The following is a 27364-nucleotide window of genomic DNA, read 5'->3' on the forward strand; positions in this document are numbered from 1 at the left end:
CAGAATATGAAGTCCAGACCCTTTAATGTGGCATCCAAGGCCTTCCTAGACATGTCCAGCCAAACTCCATAGTCTTATACGTTGCTACTCCTTTCTTGCGATTTACACTTCAGATCTGCACCCGTATACTGTGCTATTTCTCACCTCCCCATCTCTGCTGCTCCATCTGCCTTTGATGACCTTGACCCATTTACCCTAAAACCATCACTGTGTCTTTCACACTGGCCAGGCTCTGTGGCCACTCGGAAGTATCCATTGTCACCCTGCTCATGTCTCTGTCACCACATCACCTGTGGCATTGCATTGATGAGTTCGTCTCCCCTGTGAATTTGGTGGGAGCATCTCTTGTTCGTTTTGTATTTTTAGTACATTGCCTGTTACCCGTCACGCAGTAGGTGGTGTAGATTCAAGACTGGAAGTAGGGAGATGGATTTTTGCAGTCATCAAAATGAAAGATGATTAGGGTCTTGACTAGGGTAACGATGGGAAAATGGAGAGGAGGGAGCATAGTTGAAAAATATTTAAGAGAGGAAATTGACAGGACTGTGTATCTGGTTAAGTGTGAGGGAATGGGAGCGGGAAATCCCTTTGACTCTTAGATTTCTCATCTTTCTAATCTAGACACCAATGTACCTTGTTGGTACCTTAACCTCCCTTAAGCATTCAGGAGGAGGTACAGATTTAAGGAGGATACGATTAGGACCATTTTAGATGTGCTGTGAGTTGGAGGTGCCTTTATGATACCCAGTGGAGATGTCTAATGGGCAACGGGATAGAAAGAGGCTAATTATATACTTTTATTGTTCAAACCAGGACCGTTTTGAGATTGAAACAGGGTGCTATTAATAATTATGCCAGGACAAGCATAAACTAGGAATGACCCTGACAAACTGGGATATATGGTCTCTCTCTACATAAAGGTCAAATATGAAGCTCAAAGAGAAAGATCTGGAATGTGGTTAATGATTTGTGAATCATTAGCATACAGATGCCCTGAGAGTGGGTGAGGTTGCCTGGGGAGAGTTTATAAGATGAGAAGAGAGGAAGAAGCAAAAAGAAAATCATAGGGTATACAAACATTTAGATAGTGATTATCAAATGGCAAAATTTTTTCGAAACACACACGTGTCTCCAAATTTTCCTGAAGATTCGAACCAATCATCCCCATCCCCTATTCACCTCCTTAACCCTTTCTGGTCCCAAATTGCAACTAGAGGAGGTTTTTTTTTTTGTTTTGTTTTGTTTTTTTTAAGTCAAGAACTACAGGTTTGGGGTGGGAGACAGTCAGAGGAAGAGGGGCCAGCCTGGGAGACTTTAAGTGTCCAGAGAGATGAGAACCAGCAGACTGTCGTTTAAATAAACTCACTGAAAGAAGTGGTTGGAGGTGGTCAGTAATGTCTGTGCTACAGAGGGGCTCAGTACTATGCGGAACTGGGAAGTGTCCATTGGCCTTGGTGCTTAGAGGGCACTGGTGCTCTTTTCTCAGGCTGGTCAAAGGGTGGCCGATAATATTGGCCTGCAGAAGCAAGAGGAAGGAGGAGGGACTAAAGCTGTGAAGGGTAGAGAGAGGAGCAGCTCCTAGCCTTCCTGAAGCACTGAAGCACAGGAAGATTGTTTCTTGTTTTAAAATTGAAGATAGACAGTGTTGAGTATATAATTTATTGACTTCAGGGAGGAGCCAGTAGAGAGGGCAAGGCTTGAGTGTAAAGGGGAGGAAAGAAATAGCAGTATGCAGTTGTATTCAAGCTGCTTTCCTTGGCCCAATTTTCTTGTCAGTAGTACCTGTCCCGTCCTACAGTTGAATGCCACCAATCCATTCCAGTAGGAGTCACTCTGACTTTGAAAACTATCATTCAGATGTCTTAAAATTTGATTAGCTTGGGATCTGGATTTTTCTTCCAATTTTTCATAAAAGACTCAAGATGGGATCTTTTGACTAGAATTTAAATTTATCTTCCATTTGCACTAATTTGCTGACATGTCACTAATAAAGTGTTATAACCCATCATTGTAGACTTATGAGTTGATATGATGATATATCCTTGTCATATATCATATCAGCCCATAGGAGCATAGAAACATATACTGCAGATGAACATATTCCTTTAGAACATACATGCGTGTGTTTATGTGGCATTGTATATCTTAGAAGGAAAAATAAGTTTTAAACTGAGAGTTGGTTTTTATTTCCATGAGAAGCTCCATTAAACACACACACACACACACACACACACACACACACACAGAAAAACTTTAAGCTTCAGAACAGAAACTGTTCCGTTTTCTGATCTACCTCACAGTAAGAAGTTAGTTGCAAGGTTAACTTCCTCAGAGAGAAGAAGGCAAGGACACCAGCTAAAGGAAAAGAAAGGTTTAATTGCTCTGCAAAGGCCCAGACATGCTCTGAAAAGTAAAGATTTCAGGCTTAATGTGCATGGAACAAAAGGCCGTTGTGAACTGTGTACAAGAGTTGGTGAGAGTTTGTATTCTGCCCCTTTTTTCTGTGGGAGTTATTTCCTGTTGTTGACTAGAGTTCTTTATTTAGAACCACCTAGCTTCAGAATGCCTGCTAGCACGCAGAAAAGTGTGTATTTAAAACATAGGCTTATTTCAAGACAATCTCTGAAAAAAAGTCACATTACCCATGCACTGAGACAACATCATGTTCCCAGAGGTCGAGAGAGCATATAGGCTTTATTTCTGTCCCTATATCAAGAGACACAAAATCAGAAAGAATCAAAATGCATTCGGTGTAGCAGCCAGTGGTCACCGCAACACCGAGTGAAAGAAATTTATTTCATGGGTAGATGTGTTTCCATTGTTTTAAACACACACAATTTCACTTTTTAGTGCTAAATGCATTATTTGGCATATATTATGGAATTCATAAACCTCATATTTTGTGAGGAAGCTTTTATCGTTTCTAGCATGACAGAAGTTAGCCTGGCAGGTGAGAAATACACCCCAAACATGGGCTTTATACCAATTATTCTCTTAATATCTGACCTGTCAGCTGGGCTTCCTATTAAGAACTTTAGGTTACTATAGTGTTATCATTGGATTTTACAGTCTGCTATTAAGAGAGAAAGAAGGACAATGTATCAAAATGAGTGAAAGGAATAAGTTCTTACTGAAATAATGGGGGATAAATAAATACATCAAATATGTATACTGTCCAATGCTTTAGATATTAGATAGATATTAAATTTTTTAAATATTAGATAATAGATACTGGAAATTGCAAGAAAAAACCTAGGAAATTCTATTTCACAGGAACCATAAGGAAGAAAGAAAAGAAGGTTTATTGTTTTAACCTGATGAAATCTAAATCAATAAATTCAAATTTATTCCAAAATACTTACTTGCTTTCATGTTGTTGTTTTTTTAAGATTTTATTTATTTATTTGACAGACAGAAATCACAAGTAGTTAGAGAGGCAGGCAGAGAGAGAGGAGGGAAGCAGGCTCCCCGCTGAGCAGAGAGCCTGACACCAGGCTGGATCCCAGGATCCCAGGATCATGACCCTAGCTGAAAGCAGAGGCCTTAACCCACTGAACCACCCAGGCGCCCTGCTTTTCATGTTTTTAAAAAAGAAATTAAACATTATGAGTAAAAGAGAAGCCACCTGTGTGTCTATCCCCGATTCCATTTCCTTCCTCTGTTTGCCACAGATAACCACTTTCCTAAATATTTTTTATCTCTAATGTTTTTCTATAATAGCATACCTTGTTTGTAAACAACGTATAGCAGTATTTTGCATGTTTCAAAAGATTTTGTATAATGATATTATACTGTTAATTTTTAGTCAACATTTGTGTTTTTAAGATGTAACCATGTTGATATATGGTACCTTTACTACTTCTTAACCACTATAGTTTCCAAGTCTATCCATTTATTCTCATCTTGATGAACGTTAAGGGGTTTCCAATGTTTTAGCTATTATAAGCAAAGCTGATACAAACATTCTTCTATGTCTCCATGGAGGATAAAAGCAAGAATTTCTCTAGATTCTAGGTTTAGCTCTTCTCATCCAGAATTCCTCCAGAGAATTAAGCCCCAGTACCCTAAGGCATCTATTATATGTAACGAATTAACTTCAGTCTTACAGGTCTAGAGTAGTTCCGGTGTGGGGCTGGAGCTAGAGACTGATACCAGCTCCTGGCAGCGATTGTGTGAATCTCTCTCTTTCTTTTTTTTTTAAGATTTTATTTATTTATTTGACAGAGAGATCACAAGTAGGCAGAGAGGCAGGCAGAGAGAGAGGGGGAAGCAGGCTCCCCGCCGAGCAGAGAGCCCGATGTGGGGCTCAATCTCAGGACCCCGAGATCATGACCTGAGACGAAGGCAGAGACTTAACCCACTGAGCCACCCAGGCGCCCCGAATCTCTAACTCTTGAGTTCATTTGGGCAGCTTGAAATCAGCTGTGCTGAGGGTATTTACACCACAGAAATGAACAAATGCTACCAATAAAGACTTCTTTCCCCATCTACCTAGCCAGTTGTTAACCATTGACCAACACACTACCGGTTTTTAACTTCATTCCATCCGTGGGTGAATTGAGGAGCCATTTTCTGTAGGGTTTATTTTTTCGTGGAACCGCAGTAAGAAAGACTGCATGTCTATGGGCAGGGTGTATGCATCTCCCATGTTACCAGATAATGCCAAATCATCTTCAAAATGGGCAATCTGATAGCTGTGAACTGTCTTTTTATAATTTGCATTTTTCTTTTTAAAAAAGATTTTATTTATTTATTTGACAGAGAGAGAGAGAGATATCACAAGTAGGCAGAGAGGCAGGCAGAATGAAAGGGGGAAGCAGGCTCCCCACTGAGCAGACAGCCTGATGCAGGGCTTGATCCCAGGACCCTGAGATCATGACCTGAGCCAAAGGCAGAGGCTTAACCCACTGAGTCACCCAGGTGCCCCTTAATTTGCTTTTTTCTTACTACTGATGAGGTTGAGTGTCTTTTCATATGTTTATCGGACATGTAAGTTTCCTATTTAACTCATTTTTCTATTGGGTTTATAGGACTTCTAAAAAATTTACTCTGAATACTAATCTTGTGTTGATTATATGAATCACAAAGATCATTCTGCAGTCTTTAGCTTGCCTTTCTTTTGTTTAATAGATGTTTAATTTTAATGTAATCAAATTATCCATCTTTTTCTTTATGATTTCTGCATTGGGTGTCTTGTTTCTGAACAGTCAAAATCTCGGCAGGAAGCAGAATTCCGTTCAAATGGTTCAGCTCATGAGACTTTAATAAAGGGACATTTTATAGAGATGTGACAGAAGTGGAGGCATGGAAGACCAGCAACAAGCTGGTCCTGTCTTTAGGTCTATAGGGGAAAGGGGGAGGAAATGGTCTTGCTTGAATTTGTGAGAGTTGACACCCTGAAGAAGGAGCCACCCACAGAAGCTGTGGGTATGCAGGGATGGATACTGCCATGACAGGGTCTCAAAGCAGGAAGGATCAGGATAAAACACCCCACCCTCTTTCCTCTCTGACTGACTGGTCTCCTTCTGGTGCCTTGCTTTCACTGAATCCAGCTGGCAACTAGTTGGCAAAAGAGCTTACTTCCTAGGGGGTCAGCATTTCAAGGCACAGAGCAAAGCAGAGGCAAGTAGAGGAGTCTTAGGAATCAAACAATAATTTCACATTCCCTATCCTGAAGCCATAAACATATTCTCCTGTATTCTCTCCTTAAAAGTTTTAAAATTATGTTTTACATATTTAGATTTAGTCCACCTGAAATTTTTTGGGGGGAATATTAGATACCTAATTTTATTTTATTTTTCACGAAGTTAACCAGGTGACCATTTAGCTATTTATTGAATAACCTGTTCTTTCCCACCGATCTGTAATACCACCTCTGCCGTGTTTTATACTTCCGTATATGTGTGTGACTATTTCTGTACTGTCAATTCTGTTCTTTTGATTTACTTATCTATCCCTATGACACAACATTCTCTTTTAATTACTAGAAATTTATAATAAGCCTTGATATCTGACAGGACACATCCTGCATTTTGTCCTTTAAACTTTTTAGTTTAGCTATCTTTCCATCCTTTGCTATTGCAGATGATTTCTGGTTTGCTTACCAAGTTCTGTGAAAAAAAAAAATTGGGATTTAAATTGAATTGTATTCAATTTATTGATGAGTAGAGGAGTGAGAGAAGTGATATTTATTTTGTCTTAAGATTTCTTATTTATTAGAGAGAGTGAGAGCGAGCACAAGCACAGGAAAGGTGGGTGGGGGGAGAGGGAGAAGCAGACTCCCCACTGAGCAGGGAGCTGGATATGGGGTTGAATCCCAGGACTCTGAGATCATGACACGTAACCTACTGAGCCACCCAAGCACCCTGAGAAATGGTATTTATAAAGTATTAAATATTCTTGTCCATAAATGGTATAATTTCCCCATTAAGTCTGTTCTTTTCATCTGATGAACTTTCAGAAAGGTTTCTATTTCTCACTTTTCATTTTTGGCCAAATGAGAAAATAGTAATTCTGGAGTGTTTATCTTTACAGCTGTTATTATCACTAGAACTAAAAGTATGATGTCTAACAGTTCTAAAGTAGTAATAAATGAGAGTAGATTGAACATGAACATCTGATTCATTACAATTTTGTCAACCTTTTGGTAATTTGGGCTTTAATTTCTTAAGTAACGTTAAAAGGAAGTATAAATACTGTTGAGATTACCTGTATTATTCCCACAAAAGCTAGTTTTCTGCATCCCCAGTGTGGACTGTGCTGCTCTGTGTATAATAAGGCCAAATGAATCACTACAGTCAAAATCAGGGAATCTTGCCCTTTTTAAGTGAGTTTTTTTTTTTATATAATGTGACTCTTTCACATTTATGTTTTCTTTTAAAAGAATAATCTTTAGGAATGATTAACTCTATGTATTGTGTGAGCAAACTCAAATTCATAGCATGTACATTGATTTGTAACAGAACAGCACAGCAGTGGGCGTTTATGATAGAAATGATATTCTTGCGCTCTCCTTTCTAAATTTGGTGTCAAAGATTCAACTTCTGTTTTTAAAAAGGGAAGTTACATATAGCTCATTCACACTATTATTTTCTCCTTAAAAGCCAGTTTCTCTGATAATTGCCCATTTAAGGAGTTTCATATAACTCAAGACTTCTCTAAGAAAACAGTTTGAAACATGTGTTACTTAGCAAGATCAAATTTTTCATTCAATATTTAAAGCATATATCTAATATGTTAGTGTTTATCTGGGACGCTTGCTTTAGTTCTTCCTCCTTGACCTCACTCTGCATTTCTAAAAATTTTAAATATTAACTTTTCACTTAAAATTCACATACCCTTTTTTGGGTACCTGGGTGGCTCAGTGGGTTAAGCCTCTGCCTTCGGCTTAGGTTTTGATCCCAGGGTCCTGGGATTGAGCCCACATGGGCTCTCTGCTCAGCAGGGAGCCTGCTTCCCCTTCTCTGCCTGCCTCTCTGACTGCTTGTGATCTCTGTCAAATAAATAAACAAAATCTTTAAAAAAAAAAATTAACCTTTTTTCAGTTTAAATCAAGGGACCCATATGATTGGACAGTTGGATAATTTTGAAAAAAATATTTATTCTTGTTTATTCTGACAACAGGTCTTTTAAAAAAAATAGTTCTCCATTGGTGACTAAAAGAAAAGTCTATATCATCTTACCTAAGTGGAACCTATCTTCCAGAAAACCCAGTAAAAATCCAAAGTGGCAAACAAGCTGATGCATTTTTAGTTGTATACTATGTTTACATTTAAACTGGGTTCTCTGGCCACATGTTTATTTTCTAATGATACCTCATAGCCTGAACTTAGAGGCTTTTCTTGGGCATCTATACACACAGCTTAAAGTTTTGCATTTTTTTTTTTTAAACTTCTCAAAGTAGAATTTTTACAGCTGAGACTTCAAAAATGACTTAAATATATTATTTACAATTTCCAAATCACCATAGTTCTCTTAAGTGACTTCTTTACTCACGTGATTTAAAGATATACAATCCTAGTTTCTACAAGAGATATGAGGCTATTATAGCAGAAAATATAATTTAGTTTAACCAGTTATATAAATGCTTGATTTTGACAGTTAAAAAACAGCTGGCATTAGAGTAATACTTAAAAAAAAAATATTTTTCTGTCGTCATTTTGCCAAGTTTTCTTGGGAGTTAATATTAGCTGATGATATTCATAACATATTTGATTATTGGCATACTTTTAAATTCCATGACCATGAGAACATGAAGGTGCCAGTAACAAGTGGTCATTTGTACCGTTCGGGTAATCACTTGAAGATTTGGGTAGGCTAGTCTTTACCACCAACCCACTCCATAATTACCAAATGCTGCTGTGGTTTTAAATATCATTTGACCAAGACTTTTAATCCTTAAGGTAGGAAGAGAAAATCTTTATAAAGAAGTATAGAATAGTGGAATTATGGCAATAATTTATCTGCAAGGTTATTCCCCCAGTAGTGAGACCGTATAGATTAATAGTACTATGTGAGTGCCCATTAGTCTTTGTAACTATGTTAAACCCAATTGGTATAGTTTAGAATTGCTGGAAAGCAGTTATAAGGACAATATTATATTTCTTAAGGTGATCCCTCTAATTATGAAGGTTCCCAAATACTGCTTAAAAAATACATGTGTATGTTTATTTATATGTGTATACACACACAGCTTAGTGAAAGGGTAGTGAGAGGAAAACATTAGCAGGAAATATTAACCCCTTGAGTTTCTGAAGCTGGTATAAACTCTTCAGCATTCTTTATTCATTCAGTGAAAACTCACAAATACCTACTATGTCAGTTGCTGTTCTAAAGGCTAAAGAGAAAGTGATAAACAAGAATGCCCATTTTGTGAACCATACTGGAAATGAGTGAGGGGTCTGAAGGGCGTGTTGAGTTTTCTTTTTCATTTTGATATTTATGGGTTATTAATTCTGTGGGCTAAAATAGGATGCTAACAAAGCCATGGACAGGCAGATTTGGAGTTCTTTGTGTAAGAAACAGAATTGTTATTTCAGAACCCTAGTATAAGTTCAGAGCAAAATGATGTCAGGATCCTGGCCCAGCACTACCCTCCTGGTGGCCTCTGCATGTCAGCTTTGTAACTCCTGCCTATAAACCGTCCTCCCTGCTTGAGGAGTTCATATTCTTCTCAGGACCCTCAGTTTCGTCTTCTGTGGCTTCCACAAACAATTTCTCTGAATGTTAGAAATCTCACAGCCTCCAGACCTTCTCTGTCCCTAAGAGTCAGCTTGATAAAGGAGTTCAGTTGGCAGGTCCATCTCCAAGCCTTTGTTTCTTCTTCTGTAAGATGTGAGGAGTCTCTGTCCTGCCTATGGCACAGGGAAGGTGCTATGAAGATTGAACCTGTAAATCCACACAAAAATGCCTTGTAAACCATCCTGCTTCTCTCCAAACATTGGGGGAGGGATGGGGTGGGCTTCAGATTTCCCAGATAGGTTACTTGAACCATAATGGGTAACAGATCCAGGAGAATATGGATTGCTGGCTCAAATCTGTCTTCTGGATACAAAAATAATTCCAAGAACATCTCCTATTGAATAGAGTATATTATCATTATTTGCACTTCTCTTTTCTCTTAGAAATGTGTGAATGTGAAGTTGGTTTTTATTCTTCCAGTTTGAGCTGATTATTTTATTTGAGCCCAGAACTCCGAGTTCTACATTGGAATCACTTTTTTATAGACTCCTAGCTCTGGGAAGGGGCTATGGAAATCTCTGAGCCTGAGTGTCTCCTTTTGAAGGTGAAAGTAGACCCCGTGATGCCAGGGGCCTGATTCAGCCTCCCTACTGACTCTGGCTGAGGAACTAGACCCAAAATCTCCTGACCAACCTGCTCTTTCCCCAGAACCAGAGCTGACCCTAAATCTGTGACATAGAGGATTAAGAAACCAAAAAGTCAACAATTAATCATAGTTGAGTGATTTATTTGTACCAGATCTTTGTACTCCTACTCCAGGAATCATCATCTCCTCAGGCTGCTTCCCCAGGACAAGGAAGGCCTGGAGGCCATGTAATTTCTAACATTTATGGATGTTTTCGGTGCATGCCAGTAGTGCCAAGTATCTGGAAAAGAGGAAGAACTCCTCAAGGAGGGAGGCTGGTTTATATGCAAGTAGTGCAGAGTCCACGTGCAGGGGCCCCTGGGAAGGCAGTGCTGTGAGGGGAACTGGGGACAAGGAGACAGGCTTGCAAGAAGCCACCGCCAGTCTCTAGCGGAGCAGCAGCCAGCAAGAAGGGAACACTGGAGCTCTTACCAGGAAGGGCCTCCGCTTTCCAGCTGAGAAAAGGGTGAGACCAAAAGCTGGAGTCTCTAAGAAGGGCTGCTTCAAATTGGACCTCACAGTTTATCTGAAGATTTTCATGGAGAACAGTGGCAAATGGAATAGGAAGGACACTGATGCCCAATAGAAGCGATCTTTTCTAGTCATGGTTAGAAGGGACTAATCAACAATGTTAGAGGGAAAAATGTTTTTAAAAGCATTTTCTTCAAATATTATCCCTAAGATCTTGTCCCAAATTAGGACTTAAATATTGTCATATTTTTAAAAGAGAAGAAGGCATATCTCTCACAGAATAGCCCTCTAAGGGGCTGTCGAGGCAAAGCCAGCCAATAATAATTAGGGAAGCTGTGCAAAAGCAGCCCTTCCCTGGAGTTGAAGTTCTGCTTGTGTGAACCGTGACCTCAGGGAGAAAGAGGGGGAAAACCTGACAAAGTAGGTAGAGGAACAGCTGGAGAGCAGTCTGCAGAAGGAGATGTGTTAGCATGCTCCAGCTCTACAAGGAAGTTTTCGGTTGCCAGTGGCTGCAAATACTGACCATCTGTGCCATCTTCGTGAGAGAGTTGCGTTGTCCCAATCATGTGTCCAGTATCAACTCCTTGGTAATCAGTTAGGTGATGTGACTTCCAGAACTTTATTTTGAAGTTAATGGTTTTAAGTTATCAGTGAATGGGAAGTCCAGGTTCAGTAAGGATGTTTGTATTTTCCATGAAAAGATGATTGAGCCCAGCTGGCTGCCTACAATGTGTTTCAAGAACTGAAATGTTTTTTGTTTTTGTTTTTTTAAAAGACTTTATTTATTTGGCAGGCAGAGATCACAAGTAGGCAGAGAGGCAGGCAGAGAGAGAGGGAGGGGGAAGCACGCTCCCCGCCTAGCAGAGAGCCTGATGCTGGGCTAGGTCCCAGGACCCTGGGATCAGGACCTGAGCCACAGGCAGAGACTTTAACCCACTGAGCCACCCAGGCGCCCCTGAAATATTTATTTTATCTGATTTTATTTTTTTGCTGTTAAGACCAATATTTCCAAGGTACAGAGGTGGATGATTACTACTAGTATTTCAAATGGAACCTGAGAGTTAAATATAGTAAAAGAGAAAGAAAAAGTGACATTTAAAACTGTTTTAAAGTCTTTGTTTCTCAGTTTATGTGGCCAGCTTGTCCTGGTGTCATTTCTTGGGTATACGCTAATTAAGTGCTAAAAGTGGCCTTCAGTTGGCAAAGTTGTCTAGTAGTTTGCAAGATGTGAAGGCCCAGAAACTTTCAAAGAGAAGCAGTGAAGTGCAAACTAGTACCCAGAATACAATGTTGAGAAGTACCTCTCTGAAACTAAACTAATGAGTATTTTTGCAAATTGCCATCACCATTCTATACTTACAAAAGCCATGTTTGTTTTCTTCCTAAACAGATAATGTGCCCAATAGTTAAATGTGGATGCCTGGCCTGATTTCTTATATGTGAAAGTGAGAAGGAGAAACTCTAAACTCTAAATCCTGAGTGTAGGATTATTTTAAATGGGCTTTTAAATGTCCCAAGGAGTGAGAGTGAAAACCACACTTATATTTTCACGAAACATTTCTTGTTTATTTGCTAGGAATAAACAATGATTTTTTTTTTTTTTTTTTAAATCATGCCACTGCATACCAAAGGGGGTGGACTTCAAAAGCTCAGGGAGGGCTTTTCCTTATCTTTGTGGAGTTGGGTTCCCAGGGCAAGGCAGGGGTTGCTGGGTGGGCTTGTGGGGGCTCAGCCTGGGGGAGGGGTGGTTAACTACCTTGTGTGGGACCACATTAGCAGCTGTTGAAGCTGCCACTTCATGCTTTGATGAAAGATACCAGAATCTAAAAGTGGGGGAAGAGGAACTCGTATATACTGTGTACACTCTTAAGAGGTTACTACCTTCAAAAGTGTGGAAAGGTGAAAACCTTTTCCCTCAAAAACTCAGGTTGCTCTCCTAAGAAGTCTGACCTTTCCTGAATAACGTACCTTAGCAGAATCTCAGGTCCACTCTGGAGACACAAAAGTTGTCACTTTGATCTTGGTTCTTTTGTACAGGAACACTGCATTTGGTAACCCATTTGCTCGAAAATATCCAAGTGTCACAAAAATCCTGTAAGTCTAACTCACTGCTAACTTCAATTCATGAATAACAGTTTAAATGCACTTTAAATTCAGCAGAGCCTTTGGCCTCTGCTACAAAGATATCACAGGAAGAGATTATTGCAGCTTCTATTTCAATGGCTTTTCCTTAAAGTGAGCGCTGAAAGTATAAGTGAGTGGGTGGTTAGGAAACTGTTAGTAGTTAGTGTTGTCTCCAAAAGGCAGAACTCTGGAAATGAAAAATATCTTGGCTTTGCAGCAAAATGTTTGAATGCTGTGCCACCCAGGCGCAGACAGCACGACCTGCAGAGGGCCCTGAGCACTACTTCCATGATGTGTAATTTGGAGCGCCACTGTAATGAAACTTTCCAGAGATATCCACAAATAATTAGCTTTTGGCATCGGTTATATTTAAAGAAAAATCTATAATATTTTAATTATACTGAGGGTGAAGTACATACCTTTTTTATTCTCCTTCAAGATAAAACAAGAAACACAGTCTTCTCTTAGCAACATTTTACCCCAGGTTTAATTTCAATAAGATAATCAGTTTGATTGATAACAAATCATTACAGAAGAGCTGAATAGGTCTAAACTTGTCTTGATGTTAACGACTTATAATCACCTTTATGTTAGGTCTTAAAGCTTTATTATCCTTAAATATAACCAGTACAGTGAACCATTAAACGCCAGATATCTGAGATATTGATCAGGGTGGCAGCCAAAATTTTATGGTACCTGAATTACTTTTTTTAAACATCTTTACACTGAACGCACATGTAATTTTTAAAATAACCATTAATTTTCCAGGGAAGCTGTCTTCTTTTCTCTCACCACTTAGGCATACACACCTCTCCCAATTAGTATAAATTTCCTGCTACCTATAAGTAGTTCAAAGCCAATGCCTTTCTAAGGAGAGGGGAAGAGTTATCCGCAGGAAGCTTCTGGGCAGAGGACGGGGCCTCTGACCCTCCTGCATCTCCAAGCGTGGCTTCCCTACCTGCGTGGGCTCTGCCAGCGCGGGCGGCCAGCTGCCGGCTCTGCACCGCGTCGCGGCGAGCCACGAAGAATGCAACTCGTCTCCGTCCTACTCCGAAAGTACTGTTGACTTGGTGACCCATTTCGAGTGTTGGGCCGAGGCCGCCGAGCCCAAGGGGCATTTTCTGGCCCCGGTTCCAGCTGGAGCCCCCGTCCTGCCATTGGAACATCTTTGCAGGCCACTGGTGCGTCCGGAGACGGGGGCGTCTGGGAGTGTCCCAGCTGTGGACGCTGCTGGCCCCCGTTCTCCCGGGACTCCTGTCTCGAAAGCCGCGCAGGCAGCGTGAATGCGGTGCCTCGGGTCGAATTTTTGCCCCTCACCTCCTATCTCCCCCTCCCCCGCGGGACCCTGCCCGCCCTGCTGACCGACCCCAAGTTGCTGAATAGCTTAGATGCTTGTCATATTTGCGGTCGCGCGACTCAGCGGGCTGTGCGCGCGCTGCACTCGCCGCCGCCTTTGTCACTAGCCGCCCGGTCATTTGCATGAGTATTTTCTGGAGTGTGAGGGATTATTGGTGGTTAGTTGTGGTCCCCTGGCCGGAGTGTCTCTTCCCTTCTCGCCATCTCCTTAAGCCTTTCCTTAAGAGAAAATAAAGGGCGCGCCGGCTGGAGAGGGAGGCGTGGGCGGCGCTGCCACCCGACGTCTCCCGTGCTCTGCCTGCCCCTTCCTGCTCCTGCGGCGGCCGGGGCCCGGCTCGGCATTTATCTCGCCTCCCGGGACCGCCGGGGGAGGGGGCGGGGCTGGGGGAGGGGCGGGGCCTGCTGAGCCCGGGGCCCGGAGCTCGCGGGAGGCTCGCTGGCCGCACGTCACTCCTGCACAGCGAGTGCTGGAGCACGAGCTGCCGCTCGTTCGGTCAGGGCGCCCCCTCCGCCCGCCTCCCGCTTCCTCCTCCGCTGCCTGCCGCCGCCGCCGCCGCCGCCTCCACCATTGTATAATGCTCAGAGCGCGCCGGCAGAGGACTGCGGAGTCTTAGCTTCGGTCTCGCCTCCTGCCCGCTCCCCGGCGCCACCCTCGGGCCCCCGGAGCGGGGACTCCGCATGGAGAGGGAGTAGCTTGAGGAGTGGGCAGAAACCCCTCCTGATGCGTTAGTTCCCAGGTGGAGCTGCATGTGGTAAGTTCTCCCGGCGCCAGGGTGGAGGGGATCCTCGGATGCGCCGGGCTCTCGATGGGTGGTGGGCGGCGTTGGGACCCGGCCAGGGCCGGGAGAGCCCGGAGGGCGGAGGAGGGGCCCGGGCGGCCGCGAGGGTCGAAGGCGCCTCGTCTAGACGGACCTGGCCTGGTGCAGGTACCCGGAGGAGCGCTCCCTCCCACTGCTTCCCGGCCCTGCACCCTTAGACCCCTGGGGCGAGGGCCGGGAACACCCCTCTGCCCCCCCCCGCCCCCAGCGTACGCGGGCAGACCTGCTGGGGGAAGGGCAGGGGACGGGCAGTCACGGACCCGGGTCAGGAGGGGGTCGGGAGCTAACCGGAGCCCAGCAATGGGGCGGAGGGAGCTTGGAGCTGTCGCTTTTACAGCTGAGATGTGTGTGCGTGTTGTGGCCGTTGTGTTGTTGTGAACGTACGAGACTTCTTTTTTTAAGGCTCGGATTGCTGGAGTTAAAGGCTGCTTCACTTTTGGGTTCCGTGACCGGGTCTGCATCCAACTTGCTATATAGTGTGTTTCTGTGAGTTTCTCTGTGTTTTTAGCTTGAAAACATCCCTCTCTACCCTCCTCTCACCCGTGACAAGTGAATTGATTTTGAATATATGTGTGTATTAAACTTAACGTCCAATTGGCTTTTAAGTTAGAAATCTACAAGTCATCTTGGTGGTAACCGCCTATGACGGAAAGGGAGGGGGCCGAGGGGAGCCAGCTGTCCCTGGCCCTGGACTTTGTACCATTAAGACAGAGGGTGCCTCAGAGGGCCATTGGATCTAGAGAAAATCATAAGTTGTTCTAATTTTTATTCTTGGCCATCAGTTAGCTTACCTTTAGCAGAAGTTGCGGCAGTAGATTGAGATGGGAGGAGTGTTTTGGGTTTAGTCTTAAAGTTCACAAAAAGATTAGGTATAGTTTGTCTTGGAATAACTTTCTGCTTTCAAACTGGGGAGTTTCAGGATGTTTTGAGTGGTAGAAAGTAAGTTTTTAGAGGCACTAGATGGGGAAGGGCAACCAGTAGGGTGAGACATACAGCCTCCGAAGATAGCAGTTTTTATTTGAATTGAATTGGGCAGCCCCAGTCAGTCTTAAGGAAGACAGTAAGTGTTTTCAAGCTTTGTTCTTGAAATATGCTTTTTGATTTCCCAATATATGTTAAGAAATGTCCATAATGTGTGTAAGGAACCTAGAAGTTGTAGCAGCCAATAGGATCCCTGAGGCCTCAAATGTTCAAAGTAGCATTTTATAATTAGGGTCTAGTCTCTGACAAGATTGAAGTGGGCTCTTGGCCCCACTCAACCCTTGGAGGACAGTCCACCTGAGAGCCTCTTCATTGTTTTGCTTTGGGGGGTGAAGGGGATAGTTGCTCAGCTAACCAGAAGGCATGCTTCACTCTAGGAGCTCCTCCCATTGCTCCCACTTTTTATAGCAGTCTATTCTGATTTGAGCAAGGGAGGGTGTGCTGCGAGGGTGAAAATACTCATCCCAAGACCCAGCTTCTGGCCTGAGCAAGAATAGCTTGTTCATGGATCTCTGCTTTCCTGTTAAGTTTATCAGTTTCTTTGTAGGAGAAAAAGAGAGACATGTATTAAAAGTTTTTCCTTTAGCCTCATTGATTTACTTAGAGGAATTATATGTTAATGTAAAGTTGTTTATGTTGTTCGTCAAGTTTGGGAGCCCTGAAAATAATTTTTGCCCCCCCCCCCGCCAATTAAATTGTACATAACCATGTTACTGTCAGGTGAGAAATCTGATGAAATGGATTTGACATTTTTTTTTCTTTTTTGACACTCAGTCTGTTCCTTGCTTTATTACAACAGGTAGGAGAGAGGATTCACATTTTATAAAACCAACCAAGTATAGAACAAGAGGTGTCCTAAGGAACTGTGTTATTGTCAGGCAAGTGTCACAGCTTCTCAGGTAACAGCTGCTCAGGCCTGTTTCCCTTTAGGAACCAAGAGAAGGATATTAATTCAGATTTTGAAATTCTTTAGGCTCTGTTTACTGAATTGTCCCTCTTAGGAGCGTTTTTAGTGAGAAATTGAAATATAAATTTTATCCAGTTGCCATACACTGAATTATTAATAATGAGCATAGAAAGAGTAAAAATTTTGCTAATTTAAAACTCACTCAGGGGCGCCTGGGTGGCTCAGTGGTTTAAGCCGCTGCCTTCGGCTCAGGTCATGATCTCAGGGTCCTGGGATCGAGTCCCGCATCGGGCTCTCTGCTCGGCAGGGAGCCTGCTTCCCTCTCACTCTCTCTGCCTGCCTCTCTGCCTACTTGTGATCTCTCTCTGTCAAATAAATAAATAAAATCTTAAAAAAAAAAATTCCTTAAAACTCACTCAGATTTATGTAGCAACTGATACTTTTGGCATCCACTATTTTAAATAATGCTCCAGTGGCAGAATAAAAGTAGTTTACTTTAGAAAGACATGCACAAAACATAAAAAAGGTAGGGGAGAGGTAAAAAATGTAGACAGATGCATAAAGGGTTTTGTGTTTTTTTTTCCTGAAGTGGCATACTACAAATGATCAGTATCAAATTATACTACAAGGCTACTCTGTCAAAATATTTTACACTTTAACTCAGAAAGGTAAAAGCTACAACAGAAACTTTTTGAGTTTGTTTTTTTGCTGCAGTTTCTTGTTAAAGAACACTAGTAAGAGCATGCGCTTTATTTTATATTTCACTTACATCAGAAAAATCAAGATCACTGTCAATATTATATGTAGATTAAAAACATGGTATTTAGTAATGCGAACTTTAATTCACTTGTAGAATTGTTTTAAAATTTTGTTGCTACAGAAGTTTCCTATTTATTGCGATGGCATATCCTGTAGGAGATGGCTCTAGGTGAAGTAGTTTATTGGCTAAGGACAGAAAGAGAAAGAGGTCTCTTTGATTACTGAGTCCAAAGATCACATATATGCTAAAGGCACCAAAGAGCAAGCTTCAGTTTTAAGTGAAAAGTGGCCTTGCAGGAAGGGTAATGCCTACCTTCATAGGTTTTCCTATGAATACTGACCAACAGAACATACAAAATTCTCCAGCCACTTGCGTATGCGTAGACCATCATTTTCTACCTACTCTTGATATCATTACTTAAACCAATGATAGAAACCCATAAGCTAGGACTCCTGAGTAAAAAGTATGTGGATATTTAATTTAGTTTTAATATTTTCGAAGGAAACAGCTACTAACCAAAGGTGGCGTGTCTTTAAAAAAAAAAAAAAAAATGGTCTCCAATGGCCAGTGCAGTTGGTATGAAAAGCAAACTTCTGCCCTCTGTGCAGATGCTGGGAAACCCTGTGAACAGAACTGTCCCCTGGAGCGCCCATCACTCATTGTGTGGAGCAGTGTCTTTCTCCATGAGCACTGTGTGGCAGTTCATTCTTTGTATGAATCTGTGAATGGCATATGTCAGGCCAATAAGACGACATTCCTATTCTGAGTAATAAATAGATGCCTTGTGTTTTTTTTTTTTTTTCTTTTTCTTTCTTTCTTTTTTTTTTCTTGAAGATCATGAGACAAACAAAACATGCTTGGCTGTCTAAAAATTTTCATTGAAACACAAATAAAAATTTCAAAATAAAAACATCCCCCAATTTTTTGAAAATGTATGACTTTTAACAGGGCAAAACAAATGCTTATCATCTAAACGAAGCACTTCAGACAGACAATGCAAAAACTCCCTTTTGGAAATCTGCTCTCTTCTGGTCAGAGGGCTCCAAAAGCAGGAAAAGCTCATTTGTCTCCTCTCAAGGTCTTCTGTCCCTCATCTGCACTTAATTGGAAATACCTGCCGGGATTCACTGACAAAAATATCACAATTTGATTTATTTTCGAAACCCGGGATCATGGAAGCCGTGTTCTGTACCCACGGCCGCTCTCAGTTCAGAATGGAGTCTGCATCTGCTGGCCTGGCTAGCCTCCCCTTACCCTTGCACGCTGGCTATGTGTGCAGCGCGGGCCCTGCCTCTGAGCGGGGATGTCAGAATGAGGGGTGAGTGTGCCAGGCATGGCACCACCCAGAGTGGAGTGAGCTGTGCTGATGCGTGGGGTGGGGGCTAGAGGGAGGGGAGTGGAGGGCAGAGCTGGAGCCACCTCGCAACTGCTATAGCAGGTCTGACTAGTTTAGGTGCCCAGAGGCAGCTTTGTTTCTCTAGTGACTCCAGGTAGCAGCAAACCTAAGTTCTTAAAACTAATTCATGTCTGAATTACTATCTTTCTGTCTCTTTGCAGAGACTGTAACTTTGCAGAGTGCCTGGTTCAGAGGCTTTTGCTTTAACCGTCTTCATAGGCGGTTAACTGACCAGAAGCCCCTAAACCAAGCATTTTTTGTGGTTCTAGGGAGTTTCATGTAGAACGGTGAAGGGGAAAGGATTCGGGCTCTTCAGGGCATCTTACGTATGAACACTCATGTTTGTAGTGGGCTGTGTGAATCTGTGGAACTGAAGGAAAAAGAACGACCTGAATGTGGCTTGGTCAGAAAGTTACATGCGGATATGCTCCTTGCTGCAAACGAACCTTTAACTCCTCGCTCTCCTCTCCTGGCTGGCTGCTTATCAACCCATGGCACGCTGCAGCTCCTGGGGCTTCCAGCAGAGCTGCCAGAGTACCCCACCCTGGTGTTTAGACGTGTTGCCTGAGTTAAAGTCAGGGAATCCGAAAGTCCCAAGGTCATCTCTCCACCAGAACAGGTTTGCATAAAATTCTAGCCACGCAAGTGAGATAATGACGTGGCAACTGTTTTAAGGCGATCCTCCCTGAGTGGTTGTCCCATTTTATAATAACACATGATACAGATTTGCTTTTCAGATTTGTCTCCTTTTTGGAAGAGGGAACCTCCATATGCATGTATGTGTACTTCTCTGTCTTTCCTGCTGTCAAAGAGAAGTGAACCAGCAGAGGAATTTGAGTTCTGTGGTCTGCAGCTGAAGAAGACATTTTTGGCTGCCTCTCTGCTTGTCATGAACTTGGTGGTGGTCTCTTCTGAGTAGTTTTTAGAACAAGCTGATTTTTAAAAAATATTTTTTTTACCACACCCAGAAATGGAAAATAAAACAGATTTCACCTGATGATGATTGTTAGTGGTCTAATGGTAGCTGACTTACAAAGTCAAAGTGTGGATTCTTCAGGTGGCACCTGCCTTCTTGCTTCTGAGACTACTGAAGATAGAGGCAGGGTGAATGGAATATTAGGGGTAGCAAGTGTGGTAGGCTGGAGGCAGGCTCTCCTTAAGGATCATCGAAGAGCTTTGAAATGTTGAGAGGTTGGTTCCTTAGAAAATAAATATTTATCACATTCAGTGAGGTACTCTATTTTTATTGTCTTTAACTAAGTGACTTTGTGTTCCATGGGTCACTAATTGTCAATATGCAGAGGTCCTCAGAAAGAAATACATTTTATCTCAAAGTAGCCCCAAAGTAATTATTTTTAAATATGAATGGCTGGCATATTTTACAAAGTATTATTCACTGCTCTCAAGTTTAGTGTGTTTCCTCATTTTCTTTTTTCTACTTTGAGTAGAGTGCTCAAAGTACTTTCTACTTTGAGTGAGTTTTTCAAGTATATGATACGAAGTTTAAGTTGTCTTTAAAACTTTATCACTAGCCTACCTAATTCTTAGGAGTAACTAAAACACACATGCTGATTCTGAGTACAGATGGACTGCGATGCACACAGTTGAATAGTTTCCTCCCATTTATGTGTCTCTTAAGTCTGTTTCTGTTACCCTATACCTTCAGTTTTTATCCTCTCATGTATGTCATGTAGAAATTTCTTTTAAGGAATCCAGATTTGGACCAGTACAATGTTTGGCTTTACTCATTAAGTTAAAAAAAAATAAATAAATAACTAGACTGCATGTAGAAGTTAAGATGAAATGTTAGCTATTTTATAACACGTCTTTTTAAAAATGATTTTTCACTGTATTAAAGCATTCTGAATTCTAGCACAAAGATGAAAAACTACTCATGGCCCTTAAGAAACACTTCTATAAAAATGCTTCCTGATGTAGTATACATACTTAGTTTCTTAGTTTAATTCAGTGGCAGGTAGTTGACTAAGAAAACCTGAAAGGCAACCTTTTGTTTAAAGTTTATTTAAGTTTATACATATTCATTCTAACAAATTACATTTGCCTGTTTTAGTGTGAATGTTTTATAGATTTGATGATCCTCTTAAAAAAAAAATACAAAGAACTGTCACTTACTTTTGTCAAAGCATTGGATTTCTACCCTAAGCCTTTTATTCCCCCTGCCATTGTTTATTACGGGTCTCTAATGTGAGGGGAAAAACAAGATATCTTTGGGGAAAAGACGCTACAGGAGGGTTGAAACCAGAGTCCCATCCAAGCAATTATAAATACAGGAGAAAAAAATATTTTCATTATGCACGGGAATGGGGGTGGGGCAAGCAAGGCTGGCTATCCTTTACAGGCACATTCTCTGAAGGGAAAGAAAGAAATTAAAATCTAAGAATGTTTTTCCATAATTGATTATAAGTCTTTAGATTCAGCATGTTAAAGATGTTCCTGACACCAAGTTAGTATGAATTAGTGTCATAATTTAAATGATTATAAATTATCATAAATAATTTGTTTATATTTACAGAGTTTCAAATGGAAAGATTGGTGTTAATAGTTAATTGCTTATGGACATTAGTATGGAACATACAACAACATAGAACCTCAACTTATAATTTGAGTAGAAAAAAATTTCAGCAAGTAGTTACACAGTAACCGGTTTCATTATCTCTCTAAGGTTAACTTTGTTACATTTTACAATTAAATGGCTCCTCCCTAGTATCCTTTATGAAGTTTTCCCAAAGTTTCTTGTTCTTAAGAGGCAGTAGGATTATTGAAGGCTTTTCAATACTGGTAAAATTCTTGATGCTAACCTTGAGACTAACTCACTGTGTGGTTGGGAGTCTACTTTAGGACCCCTGCTGGCGATGTTGAACTGTTGGCTTTTCCAAGTCCTCACGTTATGACTTGGGTTTGTATGTTTGTCGTTGTTGTTGTTTGTTCTCACTTCAGAAACCCTCCAGGGGCATTAACCATGGTTTTGGAGACATCAGTGTCACCTATATACAGGCAGCAAACTTTTCTACGTACAGTATTTTCAGAGTCTGCACCATAGCATAACATAATTCACTTTGGCCTTGGCAAGGCTCTTGGCTTGCTTAGCACTGTTCTGTGTAGACTGTAATTTGGGAACAATCTCGGAAGTCTGTATACTCCGAGAGATGAATAGGTAGAATTGCAGTAATAATCAGACTTCAGGGGCGCCTTATTGCTCTGCTGCGCCTCCTTGTGGCTGGATGTGATGTGCTGTCTTACAGAGTTTGAAAGGAGTTGACTCGTACTGGGCATGCTTGTTTACATGGAGCATTAATACTAGCTTTCTTCTGTGTAAACTAACCTATCAAGTTAATAGAATAGTTCTAGCTGAGGGTGTAAATAATTTATTGTGCTTATTTGATTTTTTAAATTCGTAACATTTTAAACATATGTATTGATGTGTCTTGTGTATGTGTTTTTAACTTTTTATTATGGAAAATTCCAGACACTTAAAAGTAAAAGAACAGTGTAATGTATCCCCTCATACTTATTATCCAGTTTCAGTAATTGTCAACATTGTGTCAATTTTGTTTTAGCTACGTGACCAGGTTTTTTTCTCGAGGATTTAAACGCAAATCCAGGCATCATGTATTGATTGTGGTTTTGTTAACTTACGTTCAGAATCTGTATATTTCTGCTCAATCTTTTACTTTAAGGGTGTGGTGCTTTTAGCCAGAATCCTTAGGTAAAATAAAATAATTGTTAGAATTTCCATTGTCTTTGGAAGAAGGGGACTGGTGTGTCACCCCCCCCCCCCCAGCTTCTTAAGACTTAGCCTCAAAATCTAAAATTCCTAGCTGGTAGAGGATCCAGTAAGACAGGATATTAGAAACATTTTATACTACTTAACAGTTACATTCTAAAAAGCCCTTTTTTCTTTCCAGCTGTTTATTAACAAGGCCATAGTATAGTCCGAAGAAATATTCTCTCGAAACATTCTCTCCCAGAATTTAAGTCTGGTTTGCCAACTAAATGCAGTTAGTTGTCCGCGTTTACATTTTTCCTTTTCTTTTTCCAAGAGAAAAGACGGTATTTGACAAACCAAAAGTGTCTGAAAGGGTCTTCAATTTAATGGAAGCATAGAGGTGAAAATCCTGAGAGGGAACAGCTAGAGTTTCTTGAAACGTGGACTTTAGAAGACATTCCCAAACAGTAAAAGTTTTTGTTTTTTTCTTTATTTTTTTGGTTGAGTGAGAGGTGGACTTCCTGGCGGGGTTTCGGTTTTATCTCTAGGCTTTGGGGCGCTGTCTGGAAGACAGGGAGGATTGTTCCTTGGGTCTCCGTGGCAATGCGGTGTATGACCAGCGGCGAGCAGCCGGTGCCCCGTGGCCCCGAGCCCCCCGCACAGCGGGCAGAGCCGGGAGGAGGCGCCGCCGCCAACAGTGGTGTCGGGTTACAGCTGCAGACTAGCGCCCGAGTGCGCCTAACTGGCTTCATCTAGTGCCTGGCTTCATAATTGCATTGCTGATTTGTTAGGGAAGGCTTTGTCTTACTTACCAATTAGCATGGATGTTACTGCAGGGACCTCATCCTGGATGAGCTTTGCTTGGGTTTTGTTTGTTTGTTTGTTTGTTTGTTTTATTTTGCTGTTTAAAAAAAAATAAACTTTCCGGAGGCACGCAGCTTTAGGGGTTCTGTTACTAGCATCCCCCCCCCCCCCACCAAGTGTCTTCTGGGAGTTCTTACCCTGTCTGTAAATAAGCAGAGAGGCTTTCTCCCCGTTGGAATTTTGCCCCTGTTTCCGCCATTCCCCAAGGCCAGAGGCAGTCACTTTGGGGTCTGAAGGCAGCCTTTGGGAGGGCTGATTCCATAGCCCCAACCCCTTTCTACACCCTCCTGTTCTCCACGCCCTCCCATGTCACCACCCACCCCTGCACTCAGGTTTCTGGCCCCACTGCGAGGAGCAGCAAGGCACAGGGCACAGCCGTAGATAGTGAGCCCTTGGAGGACTGGGCTTGCTTCTGTTTGCTGTTTCTATGCCCCACCTACCATGTCCTTTTCAGGGTGGCCTTTTTGTTTTCCTGGTGTGTTTTGTTGTTACTTGTAGGAGGAAGGGTGTTAGAAGCGTAGACATCATCAGAGTTCTGAGTCGTGTGTGTTTTTTAAGGTGTAACATTTTAACAGCATAGAAAGTTGTCTAAGCAAATGTGGCTTCCCCCCATTAAAGTTGGATCAGGCTTTTCCTTCCTGCCTGGGAGTTGCTGTGTGACAGTCTGACGGTGGAAGAACCGTTTCTCAGAGTTGTGCCCTGTGGCTCTTGGGAGGTGTCCTCTCTTATGCACAGAAACTCTCTGTTTGGACCACCTCAAAAACAGGATCCAGGATGCATCTTAAGGCATGTATATGGGGTGCAGAGAAGAGAAATGAGAATATTCCGTGTCTCAGAAGTTGTCTTAGAGCCATTTCTCTGGCTGGCCTCTCTCTGGGTCTTGGAAGTCTGTCACACACACAATAATTTTGCCAGGGACACTCCTTCTTTCTACCACTACCCCCAAAAGAAACTGAAAGAAAGTGTTTTTCCACTTAAAGGGCAGTGGGTTTTGGCAGCACAGGATGTCAGATGAGGAAATAGCCCCTGCTAGCCTTTTCGAAGACACTTGTTACACATTTTCTCTTAGCTTCTTTTTTCTTCAAATGAGCTTGATCTGTGAGGACAAACCATTGTTCTGAATTGTTGGCATCACTGTAAATATCTCATTTTTATGATTTTTGGTGTCAGCATGGGTACTTCTGTGCCCTTCAGCAGCCAGTCACATTGGAGGTCACACTGGAGGATGCAGATGAAAAGATTAGGGATATGGCTTCTCAAAGCTCCCCTTTGAACTGGGAGCCTTTTTCTTGAGAGCTATTAACTAGTGTTTTTAAAACATTTTTATTAAAGTATAGTATTATTACAGATACGTGCATAGATCCTAAGCGTACAGGCTGGTGACCAGCTCCCCAGAAACCAGGCCCACCTCGTAGCCACCCTTCCCTGACTGCAGATACCATGGCTTAGCTCTGCCTCGTTAACTGACTTTTAAAACAACATATCACTTAATTGTGAAGCCTGCTACAATCCCGAGAAGGGAAAACAGTGGCTTTTTAGTTTTTATTTACTAGTACAAAAGGAAATTGGAACAGGCTCTTGAAAATGTGCACAAGGTATGAACCAGTTGGGCCTTGAGGTGTTTTGAAGTAAAGATTTACATCCTTTTTTGACCCATACATAGAAAGTCAGAAAGTCAGCCCTTATGGTGGGCTGAGGAGGCTTCCCATTCAGACCACCACAGGACACAGTGGGCATGCTGGGTCAGCAGCCCTGCCATCAGTGGACCTGTCTGTGGGAGGCCACAGAGGGCTGTGGAGAAGCCTGCAGGTTAAAGCAATGGGTTGTGGGGGGAGAATGATGAAAGTAGTAGTTTTCGAAAGCAGATTTAATAATCCTAATTTAAATGTAACACTTATTTTTGACAGTTCAAATAGCATCAAAGGAGAGGGTTTTTTAAAAATTTTAAAACATAGCTTTTAAAAAGTCAAAAAACACCAAGTTAAAGCGAACTTTTGATTTTTTTTTTTTAAGTTTGCATTTTTCCCTTAATGCCTTAACAATATAAAAGCTATGAAACGTTAGCCTTTTAATACATGGGTAACACATAGATAACATGTAGGTACTGTTTCAGTTCCTTTTTGGATGCTGGGCTTGAGGCCTCACTACCTTGCACTCTAAGATCACAGCAAGAAGAATTTGGGTCCCACTGAGCTAGTGGGATCTGATGTATCAGGCTGAGAAGCTGGACTCTACCATTAAATTGAGCCAAAGACACCTTAATTCTGCATAGAATTGGGTTTTATTATTTTTTTTTAATGCCATGTGTCAATTGCCTTTGCAAAAACTCTGTTCATTTCTCTTTTTTCCCTTACTCGCTTAGACACAAATAGGGAAGACCTTTGGACTCAAGATTAATTGGGTAACAATATCCACAGGTTTAAATATGAAAAGGCTGGAGGGGAAAAAGAGGAAGTTGTGGTTCATGAAATAGGGTCCCCAGACCACCACTATCTGGAGACCTGGAAATGCCTTTTTGGGTCCCACACTAGACTGCTGAATGAGAATCTTGGGGGCAGGGGGTCAGCCTTCTGTGTTACTCACCTCAAGGTGAGTCTAGTACTTGCCCAAATTTGAGAAGTGTGACAGGCATTCATGAGACAGCCTTCTGAGCCGAGGCTTCCCTGCCCACCGGATGTGCCTCTATCTCACCGCTTTGCCTTACCGACTTCCCATCCTGTACAGCTGCCTCCCCTGAGGTCTGTTCAGTTCTCCTCTTTCTCAGACCCTCCCATCCATGCACAGTTCACAGTCAGGGACAAAGACACCCATATCTCTATGTCTTTCAGTTCCCTGGCTGTCCCTCAGACTCTTTCCTCATTCTTTCCATTCACCATTCATTTAGTCAGCAGCTGTTGATGGGGCATCTTCTGTGTGTCCGAGACTGCCCTGTCCTGAGGATACAGAGATGAACGAGACAGAGACTGCCCTCCTTGTGTTTGCCGTCAGGATTAGGAAACAGGCCTTAAGAGACAATCCCGCCTTAAATTTAAATCTCAAATCCTATCTCCAAAAGTCTCGCCTCATCACCCCAGCCCATAATAACCTCTCACATGCCTTGCTCTGGGGAGTCACTCAGAATCTGGAAATGCAGGGGCGACTAGGTGGCACAGTTGGGTAAGCAGCCAACTCTTGATTTTAGCTCAGCTCATGATCTCAGGGTCCTGAGATTAGCCCCACATCCAACTCCAGGCTCAGCAGGTAGTCTGCTTGAAGATTCTCTCTCCCTCTCTGCCTGTCTGCACCCACCCCCACCCCTGCTCATGCTCTCTCCTCTCAAATAAATAAATCTAAGAAAAGAATTTGAAAGTGCAAACTCCCCCATAGTGAGGTAATATAGGCCCCTGTGTTTCTGGTCCTTTTTCTTCTGAGGAATGTTTTAGTGACCCTTTGTTATTTTTGATCATTTGCCCAAGCAGATTGTAGCCTTTGAGGACAAGGTCCTTTCTGATGAAAGTTGTGCAATTGAAAGCTGGGTTTGGTATATAGAGTTGTATACAATGTTAAGCTTACTAGAAAACTCTGGAAGAGAAGTTTTCATTATATTGCTACCCATGGGTTGCTCTTTATCTTCAAAACTCAGTTTGCTCTAGTAAATACTTGGCTAAAATTTATGTTAAGAAAATCAGGATTCTAGGCATTTGTTTCTAACAGGTTTATTGGAAAGAAGGGTGTTTTATCATGAACCTTATATTAAAAACCACCGAATATCCAAGAGAAGTGTCTGTGGTAAGCTTCAGGCTCCTTTTTGGAGGGGCAGAAAGGGAGGAAGCAACCCTCTCCTTCCTCCATTGGGGGGGTTGTCTCTAACCAGCCCTGAAATTCAGGGTCCTTTTTGGATTTTTGATTGAAAAATGGGGTAGAAGACCTGTGGTTTGGCCTAAAGTCTTCCCAAGCCAAGAGAGGAGACAAAGACTGGTGTCAGGTCTCTGGATGGCCTAGAAGCCACACTTGTCACAAGCTCCTCCTCTCGGTGAACTTCAGGTCCATTGTCCTGGTGTGGTGTCAGTGCCGCACAGCCAGGGTCTGGGAGTCAGGAACAGCAGAACACCCTCT

At 42.1% G+C, this 27364-nt stretch overlaps 1 protein-coding gene across 2 annotated transcripts in view; it reads left to right on the plus strand.

Annotated features, from left to right (window-relative positions):
* SERTAD2 (SERTA domain containing 2) overlaps window positions 1-27364 on the plus strand; it is a 114789-nt gene that overhangs the window by 78457 nt on the left and 8968 nt on the right. Inside the window, exon 1 of one of the 2 annotated variants that reach the window (XM_045979635.1) lies at window positions 14284-14568. The exons of the other annotated variant lie outside the window; for it this stretch is intronic. The gene's annotated coding sequence lies outside the window, so the exon portion shown is untranslated. Of the gene's footprint in view, window positions 1-14283; window positions 14569-27364 lie in introns of those variants that run through there. 2 annotated transcript variants of the gene reach the window in all.

The sequence above is a fragment of the Meles meles genome, chromosome 15, assembly GCF_922984935.1.
Source record: "Meles meles chromosome 15, mMelMel3.1 paternal haplotype, whole genome shotgun sequence".
In the NCBI taxonomy this organism is placed as follows: Eukaryota; Metazoa; Chordata; class Mammalia; order Carnivora; family Mustelidae; genus Meles; species Meles meles.